The 15,548-nt window shown below is 34.8% G+C and overlaps 1 protein-coding gene across 2 annotated transcripts in view; it reads right to left on the bottom strand.

Annotated features, from left to right (window-relative positions):
• LOC110442792 (protein SZT2-like) overlaps positions 1–15,548 on the bottom strand; it is an 87,913-nt gene that overhangs the window by 38,136 nt on the left and 34,229 nt on the right. The window lies entirely within an intron of this gene.

Genomic DNA, 15,548 nt, shown 5'->3' with positions numbered 1-15,548 from the left:
GATAATCACTATGACCTCTTTAAAAAGCTGTTGGATCTCTTTTATTCTGTAAAGTTAACAAGAGGCCCAGTGGGCCTGTATCATCACCTCAATATATATTTGCATACAGAGTTGGGACCTCAACTGTTTCCCTACTATATATAACCCAGGAGCCAAAGTCACCAGGGGTCAGGCTGGACCCAGGGACTAATTCTTGTTTTCATGCCTGGCAATTGTATATACGGTTATAGGGTGGGTAGGAAGAGATGGACCCAGAGGCAAATTCTGGTCATTTGAATGTATTTGTCTTGATATGGGGTGGGGATCTCAACCAATCCCATGCTATGACCCAGGGAGTAAATTTCCAGAGGCGGGGCTGAACCACAACACTTCTCTTAGTAGCATAATTGTATCTATCTCTCCATGCCCAGCAAAAATATGAGTAGCTTTAGAGCATTATCTTGGCCATTTCCAATTAATGATGCAGGAACTAACTCTTCAGGATGGGACTGGACCCAAAAGTCAATTCTAGTAGCATGGATATACATGTATATGTCAATTTATGCCTACATGTATCTTTTTGTTTGCATAGTTGGGATCTTGATTTTTTTAAGTAATACGGCAGTACACTAAGATAGGTTAGGGCAAATTAGGTAAAAATCACTTTAAATAAAGGGATGATATTTTTAGATAATAAAAATAAAGGAAACGATAAGGTCCAAACAGAAACATTTATTTCCCCTATTTTACCCCACCCCTCAACTGTTTGGGGAACCACTACCTTCATTTAATGGAAGATTGAGTCCCCTTGACATAAGGATGGTTGTACAGGGTTTAACATCCTATCAACAGCTAGGATCATTGGAGGATGTGCTCAACCTAGGGACTAAGGATTCTCCACACTAAATAAGGTTAGAATTCCTTTATTGAAACTCAAGGGGTAGGATTTTACTATAGGGTAGTAGAATTTCAAAATTTCCTATAATCTCCCTATTGATATCCCCACCTCTAGATCTCTACCCTTTGGAGAAGAGGTCACACCTTCCTTTTAGACAATACTGAATCTACTTGGCTTAAGGATGCTCAAGACCATATTAAGTTAAAATCACTTCAAGATTTCTAAAGAGTTAACATTTTAATAAGTTACATATATTTCCCAAAATTGACCCCACTTCTCTGATCCAAGAAAGTGGGGTGGGACTATGGGTGGGTGGGGGTGGGGGTATGCAGCCTCTGTTTATACAGCATTTCATCCCTTTAGTTCTAGGATGTGATAATAACTATGTCATGTGTGATTGGAAATATGTATTTTGTGAAAAGACACATGTGTACTGTGTGATGAGACATGTGAACTGTCAGATAGGAAACATGTACTGTGGAATGAAACATGTACTACATGGTAAGACACAGCTACTTTGTGACAAGACATGTACTGTTTGATAGACACATCTACTTTGTTGTAAGACATGTACTGTTTGATAGACACATCTACTTTGTTGTAACACATGTACTGTTTGATAGACACATCTACTTTGTGATAAAACATGTACTGTTTGATAGACACATCCACTTTGTGACAAAACATGTACTGTTTGATAGACACATCTACTTTGTTGTAAGACATGTACTGTTTGATAGACACATCTACTTTCTAATAAGACATGTAGTTTGATAGGCACATCTACTGTGTGATAAAACATGCACTGTTTGATAAATACATCTAGATTGTTGTAAGACATGTACTGTTTGATAGACACATCTACTGTGTGATAAAACATTTATTGTTTTATAGATACATCTACTGAGTGATAAGAACACATGTACTTTTTGATAGACACATCTACTTTGTTGTAAGACATGTACTGTTTGATAGACACATCTACTTTGTTGTAAGACAAGTACTGTTTTATAGACACATCTAGTTTGATAGACACATCCACTTTGTGACAAAACATGTACTGTTTGATAGACACATCTACTTTCTAATAAGACATGTAGTTTGATAGGCACATCTACTGTGTGATAAAACATTTACTGTTTGATAGACACATCTACTTTGTTGCAAGACATGTACTGTTTGATAAATACATCTAGTTTGTTGTAATACAATTACTGTTTGATAGACACATCTACTTTGTTGTAAGACATGTTCTGTTTGATAGACACATCTACTTTGTTGTAACACATGTACTGTTTGATAGACACATCTACTTTGTGATAAAACATGTACTGTTTGATAGACACATCTACTGTGTGATAAAACATTTATTGTTTTATAGATACATCTACTGAGTGATAAGAACACATGTACTTTTTGATAGACACATCTACTTTGTTGTAAGACATGTACTGTTTGATAGACACATCTACTTTCTAATAAGACATGTAGTTTGATAGGCACATCTACTGTGTGATAAAACATACACTGTTTGATAAATACATCTAGATTGTTGTAAGACATATACTGTTTGATAGACACATCTACTGTGTGATAAAAAATTTATTGTTTTATAGATACATCTACTGAGTGATAAGAACACATGTACATTTGGATAGACTTTGATAGACACATCTACTGTGTGATAAAACATTTATTGTTTTATAGATACATCTACTGAGTGATAAGAACACATGTACTTTTTGATAGACACATCTACTTTGTTGTAAGACATGTACTGTTTGATAGACACATCTACTTTGTTGTTAGACATGTACTGTTTTATAGACACATCTACTTTGTGATAAGAAGAGATGTACTGTTTGATAGACACATCTACTGTGTTGTAAGACATGTAGTTTGATAGGCACATCTACTGTGTGATAAAACATTTACTGTTTTATAGACACATCTACTATGGGATAAGAACACATGTACTGTTTTATAGACACATCTACTGTGTGATAAGACATGTACTGTTTGATAGACACATCTACTTTCTAATAAGACATGTAGTTTGATAGGCACATCTACTGTGTGATAAAACATTTACTGTTTGATAGACACATCTACTTTGTTGCAAGACATGTACTGTTTGATAAATACATCTAGTTTGTTGTAATACAATTACTGTTTGATAGACACATCTACTTTGTTGTAAGACATGTACTGTTTGATAGACACATCTACTTTGTTGTTAGACATGTACTGTTTTATAGACACATCTACTTTGTTGTAAGACGAGTACTGTTTTATAGACAGATTTACTTTGTGATAAGACATGTACTGTTTGATAGACACATCTACTTTCTAATAAGACATGTAGTTTGATAGGCACATCTACTGTGTGATAAAACATGCACTGTTTGATAAATACATCTAGATTGTTGTAAGACATATACTGTTTGATAGACACATCTACTGTGTGATAAAAAATTTATTGTTTTATAGATACATCTACTGAGTGATAAGAACACATGTACATTTGGATAGACACATCTACTTTGTTGTAAGACAAGTACTGTTTGATAGACACATCTACTTTGTTGTAAGACAAAGTAGATGTGTCTATCAAACAGTACATGTCTAATCACACAGTAGATGTGCCTATCAAACTACATGTCTTATTAGAAAGTAGATGTGTCTATCAAACAGTAAATGATTTATCACACAGTAGATGTGTCTGTCAAACAGTAATTGTATTACAACAAACTAGATGTATTTATCAAACAGTACATGTCTTACAACAAATTAGATGTGTCTATAAAACAGTACATTTGTTCTTATCACATAGTAGATGTGTCTCTAAAACAGTACATGTGTTCTTATCACATAGTAGATGTGTCTATAACACAGTACATGTGTTCTTATCACACAGTAGATGTTTCTATCAAACAGTACATGTCTTATCACACATTGCATGTGTCTATCAAACAGTACATGTCTTAAAACAAAATAGATGTGTCTATCAAACAGTACATGTCTTACAACAAATTAGATGTGTCTATAAAACAGTACATGTCTAACAACGAAGTAGATGTGTCTATCAAACAGTAAATGTTTTATCACACAGTAGATGTGCCTATCAAACTACATGTCTTACAACACAGTAGATGTGTCTATCAAACAGTAATTGTATTACAACAAACTAGATGTATTTATCAAACAGTACATGTCTTACAACAAATTAGATGTGTCTATAAAACAGTACATGTGTTCTTATCACATAGTAGATGTGTCTCTAAAACAGTACATGTGTTCTTATCACATAGTAGATGTGTCTATAACACAGTACATGTGTTCTTATCACACAGTAGATGTTTCTATCAAACAGTACATGTCTTATCACAAAGTAGATCTGTCTATAAAACAGTACTTGTCTTACGACACAGTAGATGAGTCTATAAAACAGTAAATGTTTTATCACACCGTAGATGTGTCTATAAAACAGTACTTGTCTTACAACAAAGTAGTTGTGTCTATCAAACAGTACATGTCTTACAACAAATTAGATGTGTCTATAAAACAGTACATTTGTTCTTATCACATAGTAGATGTGTCTATTAGACAGTACATGTCTTATCACACAGTAGATGTGCGTATCAAAGTACATGTTTTATCACACATTAGATGTATCTATAAAACAGTACATGTCTTACAACAAAGTGTGTCTATCAAACAGTACATGTCTTACAACAAATTAGATGTGTCTATAAAACAGTACATGTGTTCTTATCACATAGTCGATGTGTCTATCAAACAGTACATGTCTTAAAACAAAATAGATGTGTCTATCAAACAGTACATCTCTTCTTATCACAAAGTAGATGTGTCTATAAAACAGTACATTTGTTCTTATCACATAGTAGATGTGTCTATTAAACATTACATGTCTTATCACACAGTAGATGTGTCTATCAAACAGTAATTGTATTACAACAAACTAGATGTATTTATCAAACAGTACATGTCTTACAACAAAGTGTGTCTATCAAACAGTACATGTCTAATCACACAGTAGATGTGCCTATCAAACTACATGTCTTATTAGAAAGTAGATGTGTCTATCAAACAGTACATGTCTTATCACGCAGTAGATGTGTCTATCAAATAGTACATGTCTTCTTATCACACAGTAGATGTGTCTATCAAACAGTACATCTCTTCTTCTCACAAAGTAGGTGTGTCTATAAAACAGTACATGTGTTCTTATCACATAGTCGATGTGTCTATCAAACAGTACATGTTGTGTCTATCAAACAGTACATGTCTTACAACAAATTAGATGTGTCTATAAAACAGTACATGTGTTCTTATCACACAGTAGATGTGTCTATCAAACAGTACATGTCTTATCACTCAGTAGATGTATCTATAAAACAATAAATGTTTTATCACACAGTAGATGTACTGTTTGATAGACACATCTACTATGTTATAAGAACACATGTACTGTTTTATAGACACACCTACTTTGTGAGAAGAAGAGATGTACTGTTTGATAGACACATCTACTTTGTTGTAAGAACATGTACTGTTTTATAGACACATCTAATTTGTTGTAAGACATGTACTGTTTGATAGACACAACATGTACTGTTTGATAGACACATCTACTATGTTATAAGAACACATGTACTGTTTTATAGACACATCTACTTTGTTGTAAGACATGTACTGTTTTATAGATACATCTACTGTGTGATAAAACATGTACTTTGATAGGCACATCTACTGTGTGATAAGACATGTACTGTTTGATAGACACATCTAGTTTGTTGTAATACAATTACTGTTTGACAGACACATCTACTGTGTGATAAATCATTTACTGTTTGATAGACACATCTACTGTGTGATAAAACATTTATTGTTTTATAGATACATCTACTGAGTGATAAGACATGTACTGTTTGATAGACACATCTACTTTGTGATAAATCATTTACTGTTTGATAGACACATCTACTGTGTAATAAAACATTTATTGTTTCATAGATACATCTACTTTGTTGTAAGACATGTACTGTTTGATAGACACATCTACTTTGTTGTAAGACATGTACTGTTTTATAGACACATCTACTGTGTGATAAAACATGTACTGTTTTATAGACACATCTACTGTGTGATAAGAAGACATGTACTATTTGATAGACACATCTACTGCGTGATAAGACATGTACTGTTTGATAGACACATCTACTTTGTGATAAATCATTTACTGTTTGATAGACACATCTACTGTGTGATAAAACATTTACTGTTTGATAGACACATCTACTTTGTTATAAGACATGTACTGTTTTATAGCCACATCTACTGTGTGATAAAACATGTACTTTGATAGGCACATCTACTGTGTGATAAAACATTTACTGTTTTATAGACACATCTACTGCGTGATAAGACATGTACTGTTTGATAGACACATCTACTTTGTTGTAAGACATGTACTGTTTTATAGACACATGCACTGTGTGATAAGACATGTACTGTTTGATAGACACATCTACTGTGTGATAAAACATGTACTGTTTGATAGACACATCTACTTTGTTGTTGGACATGTACTGTTTGATAGACACATGCACTGTCTGATAAGACATGTACTGTGTGGTAAGATTTATCTACTGTATGATAAGAAATGCTTTCCCAGTGTCTGGCCAAATTTGAAAAGTTCAGTGAGATAAGAACATCTAATAAGTTAAAATAAATAGCTACAGCTATTAACAATAGATTGCTATAAAATACATAGAAATAAATTGCTGTAAAATTTCCAGGAATATGTTGTCAATTGTATAAGAATAAATTACTAGAATTACATGTACTTGCCTATAAGATTGCCAGAAGGGAGATAACCCTAAATAATAGAAATATAACAGTTGATAGTATTTCAGATGTCTATGTATAATGTCTTTATCTGGAATATTAATATATAAACTTTATTTATTTTACAACAATTATGAAACAAGTTATTTCAACTTATATTAATCACTCTTGTTGGCCCGGATGTTAGCGTGTGGAGGTCTTAGTGTGGGAGGAAACTGGAGTTCCCGGAGAAAACCCACGTGGTCGGGCAGGTGACCCCAACCTTTTCACGTCCGATCGGGGAATCGAACCCAGGCCACCTTGGTGAAAGGCAAGTGCGCTATCCACTGCACCACCCGACCACCCTATCTGGAATATTGAGTGGAGTGCCATGTGACTGCTTGCTACTATTGCTATATCGTTATGAGAGATGTCATCCATCAGATTAGGTCAGTCAATTGATGAGCTGTTATGACATATAACAAAATGTGTGACCATTTAAAGTGGCAGTCTGTTACCATCTTCAATATATGTACCACATGGTACAAGCTACTGTCTTTCATTCATATAGAGAACCAAATTCACATTCATAGAAACTATACAATTAACAAATTGAAAAACAACCCAGGATTCAGTTTGCACTACATCTATATGAGTCAAATGACACGAAAGGAATCCCCAAAAAATATTGCTGTAAGTCCAGTTTCTGTGGTCTGATCCTTTCAATCTTATCAAAACCAGATCTTTAATTCCACTCTGATACCCTACATTCTTTGACTGGAAGGTAGAGTATTGCAGTATAATTAAAGATCTGGTTTTAAACAGATTGTGATCCTTTGTCCATCGCTGCATGCATAAATTTGTTGACATCATCAGTTTTTGGGTCACAAATCTGACCACTACTTTTACGTCTATTTAGAGCTACTAGGAACTTAGATAAAAGCAACTCAGTTCAAAATATTTAACTTCAATACCTCTGGAAAAGTAAACATTTTTATTAGATTAGAATAAAAGAGCCTGGAAAAAGTATATTTTTCTCAATATGATTTTTTGTACGTCACAACTTGTCCTCCTTGGCGTCTGCATACCAAAACTATGTGTAAGCACACGGGCTAGGTTGATCTGGCAATTTCAAAAGCACCATATCTGAAAGAATGATATCCTGGTGTGTGTCCTCATTTATTCTTAGTAAATGTAAGTATACCCATTGCAAAGCATTGTTGTCTTCAGAAATGTAGCAGAAACAAAAGTCGACACATTATTCTCGATTCCCCCCTCCCTCTTCTCCCCTTAAATTTCGGTAATTTTGGACCATAAGGGTATCACAATACACACATTGTGTGATATGAACGGGTAGGCACAGAAATTGGACATGTCATGGAGCCGTGCAATGATGACAATAGGATTGTGCAACTAAGTATTGGAAAATGTTTTTTTCCGGCGTAACTATAGCATTAATAAATCGTTTCTGAATAGAAAACCATACATCGCGGGACTTTTATGAAAAACAAAAAAGACAAAATAAACACAATATAATCAACAACAGTGTTTGGAATGTAAAAATTCGGCAGGCCTAGACCGGTATTCGAACTATGGACTTTGGATTTTTCTACCATAGCTCTAACCAATTTAGCTAACTGGTCAACAAAAGTCTCTTGGGCCAACTTTGCAACAGTTATATCCAAAAAGAATTTAAACCACAGTACAGTGGGACAGGGATTCTTAAATTGTCAGAGTTAAGAAAGTAATTACAAACTAAATGACCAGAAAAACAAATGTGACACACCTTACTGTTTAATGTTGCTTTAACTCATTCACCCCTGAAAACACATTTGAACTCTTCCAATTCAAAGGTTGGAATAGTTCATTATGAAATTTCAGGGGTGAATGAGTTAATTCTGTTATTTGGCAATTTTCACTCGAAAGGCTCAGAAACTGGTCACTCCTTGCCACAAAAAGATGATTTTTTCGGATAACAGTGTATTATAGATAAACAATTATGTAAAAAGAATGTTTGAATTTATACAACCAAAAACCATTCAAATGATATCCTAGCTGAGGATGAGAAAACAAAGACCTTGTTGTACTGACTTCTGTAAGCCTACCGAGTGTCTTTGTGGCTCTAGTGTTTGTGATTGTGGGCTGATAAACCGATTCTTTATCTAACTCCTGATAACCAGAGTCAATACAGTGGCTAATTTCTGCTGACAAACATTTCAATCATACGCCACCTTTATCACCTTATCCAAGATAACACCAGCTAACCGCCATATTAATATCAATCGTAATAAATTTAAAACAAAAAGAACAAATTAAAATTAATTGGGACCTTAATACAGTGCTGCTTGACCACGAGTACTATGTATTATTTGATTTGATTGTATTTTCACCGAAGAACTATGATGCTGTTCTGTATTCATACCATTAAACATGCATACAGTATATATAAATTTATAGGCTTACAAACCATTTTGTCAATACAAAGTTTCGTGGTCAGAAACTACGCGCAAATTTGAGTCGGTTAATTTGAAGATGAGCCCTTACTGACTGACATTGTATGTGTGCTGTTGTATTTACGAAAAGAAAAATAAATAGATGGTATGGAGTCGATATGATACAGCCAATTTCCAATGTCTGTATTCGGTACGAAACAACAAACACAAATATAATCAGCTTGTCACTTTCATTTTTTTTTTCATAAACAGGTCACAAGAACCTTTCTTTTTTTTTTAAACAGAAATTCACTAGGGCATTAATTTCTGATGTTGACAGTGTCTGTGATATATTGACGAACCCATTAGAGGTATTTAAATCTCTCCAGCCAGGTAAAGTTGGCTAATTATGTTTGCTTGTTTACATACTTACTTCCATAGTCATAATGCTATTTAAATATGATTAGTCTCTCAGCAATGAACAAGTTCATTTTTTGCACACAAATTCGTTTTAATACGATGGTACCTCCCTGATAGTACCATGATGCTTTATGATTACCCCAAATGGGGCCTCATGCTCAGATACCCAGTAGTTACAGTACTGTAAAGGTGGAACTTTTCGCGGATGGAAATCAAATGTCCGTATCATAACTCTTTAAACTGTTCATGGTTTGAAACTTTTTGCCCTGGCAATCAGGTTCTGAAATAGATACCTTCTGTACATCTATAAACTAAATAATGTACTAATAAATATTCACACATGGATAATTTCGCATTAAATTACTCAACATGTAAAAACAAGAATTTTCCACAACCAAAAAATGTCCACTTTTACATTATCCCCAAAAATGCCCTGCACAGTTAAATGAAGATAACCCTGTATGGGGCCTCACATATAGTGACATGCTGTGATAACCCCTAATGGGGCCTCATATATAGTCACATGCTGTGTGAATACCTCCATGTGATATTACATTCAATTATATCGGGGACTCTTATAGCTACAGTATACTTCTAATAAGGCCCTAGATAGTTTCTTGCTGTATGATTACCCCGAATTGGGCCTCAATTATTAAATCATGTGAAAATATTTTGTGACAACTGCGCCAGGACAAGTTGTGTCTTGTCTGCAAGTGGCGAGATTGTCTTGTCCTGCTGCTGGCAAGGAGGTGAAGAGGTACCCGTCCTATCAGTGCCGACTTTGACTGAGGCTGAGGACACTTCAGCCAGTGGGTAAAGGTTAGCCCAATATCATGTCTTGTGATATGTTCTGTACTGTCCCAGATTGACTGGCCTTCAGAAGACCTTATCACACACCCCTGCCTACAGCAGGTGTACGATCAAATCTTCGTATCCATGCATGCTACCCATCTTACAGAACAAATACTTAGTATCTGTGCAATGTGTCATCCAACTCTACGATTCCAAGTGTGAAAAACCAGAGTGACAACAGATTAAAATGTGACATTGACGAATATAGAACCAAATTTAGATTATTGAGACGTTATGAGAACTGCAAGTAAATAAATGTTCTGAAATGTACTAAATTAGATCCTGACCTATCCAGAATTACTGTCATGTACTATATCAAGTTCTGGCCTATCCAAAATGAGTCAACCAAAGAATTTAGAAAAAAAAACATTTCCTCTTGGAAAAATAAGCATTATATAGAAAAAAGCTGACTGCGCTGTTCTGTTTGTCTGACAACTTACAGGTGTGGCCATAAAGGGATTATCTCGATCACTAAATTAGCGACCTGTAGGTAATTACGAAATAACAGTATAGGCCATGTAGGTAATTTCGAAATAACAGGATAGGCCATGTAGGTAATTACGAAATAACAGTATAGGCCATGCAGGTAATTTCGAAATAACAGGATAGGCCATGTGATCTATGTACAGTATACTAAATAACACAGACCAAAGCTATCTCCAATCTGTAACAAGAATAAAGGAAACTGTACAAAATATCAATGTCGGATGAGTTCAGCAACAGGTTATATTAACATCCACAAAGATAAAAATATTAGTTGCATTTTATAAATTCCTGACTTCACTGAGTTTATGTGTTTCAAAGCCTAAATGAAGTACTCTGTTTTTAGAGTGACCACACCATCCATTCAATGGAGACATCCAAGACATTGGCCAGCAAGGTTCATGGCATACCCCTCCCCCCCCTCCCCTACTTACAGTGACTTCCATTTTGTGCAAACCTGTTGCAGACTATAAATTTGTATAAGTAGAAAGGTGAATTTTGTTTTCTGTCCATCATGTATATATTGCCACTTGATTTAAAACAAAACAGTAATTAGTTAGACAGAATAACTTTATTTTTGTAAAAGTCATAACAACATAAACTGACTTCAAACCCATTAAATGATGAACTCCATCAGGGATCCTGCACCTAAAGTTGGAAACCAGACCTAAAGGGGTAAATCCAGTTCCATCAGGTCAATGTCCATTCTGCATTATCTTTGTATGATCTGTTTCTTCCACATCAAACTGATTATCAACAAGAGGGTCAATTCAGTCCGTCAAGTTCTACAATAAAAGGCCTAATTGACCTGTAACACTCTATTTTATAACACTTTGCAAGAAAGAATGCTACCTTTCTTTTTTAAGCAAACCTATGAAGTAAGTTTCTATTTTAATCTAATTTAGACATGGTAATTTGAAAATTATTGACCTAAATAAAATCTTCGACAGAAGTTATGATTTAAATGGAATATGGATACTCAACATGTTATGCTTACAATGATTCTGTTTTCATCAATGAACGAATGTTGTCAAACCTGATATTGCAAGTTAAGACCCATCAGTGATCTTTACCAAAGACTAATTCCATGCACGGAGGCATTATGTGGTGGGAGGTCTATCATTTACCTCGTCTGTCTGTTTGCCAACAGGTCACCAACCCTCCGTCAGTTTGTTCATAAAGTACTGGTATCTCAATGTACTTGTTAGTTAACAGTCTGTGCTTTGCTTGTACAAACATACACATTAGCTGTAATTAAGAAGTGCTGTTGTAGGAAAGATCAGAATCTTCAATCCTCGTTCTTTTGTCCAATAAACAATGCAATAGCTCTCATACACAATTATTTGTCTTTTTTCTCTCTCGATATATACTCAATATCAAACGGTAATGATACATGTACATGTAATATCAAATAAGTTTGTTGAACATATGGGTCAAATTATGTTGAAGTTGTTTGTTTTTGCCTTTGGTAATGCAATGAAATCAAGTCTAAAGTAATAAATCTTTTATAGTTCAGTCTGTGAGTGGTGTAATTCCAGTTTCTATTGCAGTGTTAAATTATTTCCAACTGAACTTGAGAGTACTTCTTTTAAATTTTTGAATTAAGATTTAACAAAAAAAATTAATGAAATTATACAAACTGATATGCAAGTACCTAAGTTACTACATTTAATTGTCATGAAATGAAAAAAGCAGAACATGAAAATGAACAAATATGTTGGTGTGTAAGGAGGTAGCAGGGTGAACCAAGGATGAGTTCCAAGATGGCTGAAATCGGGTTCTTGGAAACCTACTGATATATGGTTCGTAACTTGTCAGCTTAAGCCCAATAAACTATAAATCAGTAATGTCGGTTGTGGTGGTACAGTTTAGTTTGGTAGAGGTGACATCTGTCATGTTAATCTTTCCTGCTATGTCAGCTCTCATGTTTTGCTTTGATAAAAACTATCTTTTAAATCTTTAACATAAATAAGAACATTTCCGTCCAAAATATGTTTCCAACAAATTAGAAAATATTCATATTTAGTGTAAAGCTGAAATTATATCTAAAGCACCATTAGGAATCCATTCTTGCAGCAAGCACAGCACCTTATCATTATTTATGTTGGCTCTTACCCACAATGGGTAAGACCTTATACTTGTACCTTTATATCTTACATTTACTATGCAGGTATAGCTGGTATATCTTCACATTTACTTACTATGCACTCATAATTTAAATTTCTATGTTTAATTACCCATATACTGGTACTGGTACATCTCTACACTCACTACATATTTGTTACATTGGTTGTTGAGGATTAAAATGGAAAAAAATATATTGTTTCAAATTATCTCTAAGTAGTAATAGATATACTGATTTATCAGATACAATATCTAATAATTCGATTACCTTTTGACCTTGAGATGGAAGTCACAGTGACCTAATTACAGTATATCATACATTTTCTATTCTTCATGCAGATATATTGATAGTTTTATAAAGATATTACTTTACAAAGATATATTTAAAAGCTAAAAACATGATTTCATCCTAGACATTCATGGAGAGCATTTTTATATATTTGACCTTTGACCTTGAGATGAAATTCACCATGAGATGAAGGTCACTGAGTGACATAGTTAAGATGTACTACTACACATTGTGATACAAGTTTGAGTTTCATTTTTTTTTTTTATCTGAACCAGAGGCAGTGGCAGTAGTTATAGTTTGTCTACCATCAGCTGAGGGAAGTCATAACACATCTACCTGTACTTTTGACTGTATATAAAGGTCACTTACCTGGTGACAATACTTACACTGAAGGTCCAAGGATACCAGTATGTCAGACAGGAACCAACTAGTCAGTTTTCTTTGTCATGGCGACTGTGATGTTAAGTATGTTAGCGGCAAAATGGCGCATCCTGCAGTTGGAGGAGTTGAATCTCACCATGCTTTTTACGATGAGATAAAACTCTCTCCACTACAAATTACACCCTCTCTAGAAACCATCACCATGGAAACCAGCTTACCGGTTACCATCCTCCACTTTTTTATGAAATGTTATCATCACAGAAACCAGGAACAACCATTGTAGCCAACAGTATTGGAACTACAACACCGACTATCAACTCTAATAACAACCACCATATTTCCAAGGATGCATCAACCACAGCGACAAAGACACATGTTTTCTTCTTGAAGAAAAGAACCCAAATCATTCAAAAAACCGAACAAATACGCATCTTTGACCTAAATGAACATCAAATGTCCATGACAAAACGTAAAATGGAGCAGAACAAAACTAGACATTAATCCTATGATACAAGATGACCCAGCAGAGTCTTTGAGTCGTTCCACAGGTAAATCTCCAGCAAATCTAGTAACTATCTTGTGTAACTGACTTGTCTGACAACACACAAAACATATCAAAAGCACATCAAACGAAAAACTTTTTAAAAGAAATGGAAAAAAATTCCAAAAAGAAAGCATAGTCACCCAAGTCATTCAAGAAAGTTCAGTAACTTAATTGACATGACTTTACAATCCTTTACCCGTAAAATACCTTCGTATCACTTTATGTACCACCGTTTTAAATCCTCCCCATTGATTTTTTCTTTCTCTCTCAAGAAATGCCTACGATAAAGATCAACTTTTCCAGTCCAGCGCTGTGTCCACACTGCTGACCGTGGCGTTGTGGGGCCGAGTCCCAGCCCTTCACTAATGCTGGTCCTAGTAAGACCCTAACCTTTTTGGCATGTGAGCTTAGCCAATAGACTGACAACGCTAGCCAAGTTTACATGACCCATAAGTCCCTCTATTTGTTGTGTCCAAACAATCGTTTGCAGTTACCCAAATATTCCCAGCTCATCCTAAACCCACACAACCAACAGTGTGAAATACTATCTGGCCCACTCAATACCCAAGGACGGTTTCTGACTTCATATTGATTATGTATGAGCATGTTCTAAAATTTTTGGGTTGATCATGTATGTATTATACAAACAGGTCACAGAATATGACACCAGTATATTACCTATCACACGTTACCCTCAGGGGGAGGGGCAGATTGAACATGGGAATGAAACAATGTGTATGACAAAATGCATTCCAAACTCACACTTACCAAAAATGTTAAAAACGTAATGTTATATTTAAAGATATCTGTGAAATCAATATTGTCCATGCAAGATTTATGCAGCACTCATGTAAGTTTCGTCACGACAGGAGAAAAACCTCAATGAAATAAGAGTGTAAATTTATGATATCAGACTTGACAAACAAGAGTCTGTCAACAATACAGGTTACAAGTTGTAAAATCAGTTCACACTCTACCTACTGACCCTATGACATGTATTTTCGCAAACTAATTCTAGCCTACAGGGACCCCAAATCAACCAAGTCACATTTGTCTACAGGGACCTATTAACCAAGTCACACTAAAGCTTGTCTACAGAGAACTACCAACCAAGCCACACTAGCTTAGAGGACCAATCAACTATCATGATAGGACTACCCTCTACTATAAGGATATTTTGTACTGTACACAGATACCTATTACCGTATTTGACTGCAAATAAGCCCCCTCCCCACTTCGGCAAATATCCTTGGAATATTCTATTTGTTAGTTGTTGTTTTCACAACATGAACAACT

This window comes from Mizuhopecten yessoensis, unplaced genomic scaffold (assembly GCF_002113885.1).
Source record: "Mizuhopecten yessoensis strain PY_sf001 unplaced genomic scaffold, ASM211388v2 scaffold716301, whole genome shotgun sequence".
NCBI classification, from domain to species: Eukaryota; Metazoa; Mollusca; class Bivalvia; order Pectinida; family Pectinidae; genus Mizuhopecten; species Mizuhopecten yessoensis.
Note: the sequence above shows the minus strand (reverse complement) of the source record. Positions and strands in the feature narration are given on the sequence as shown.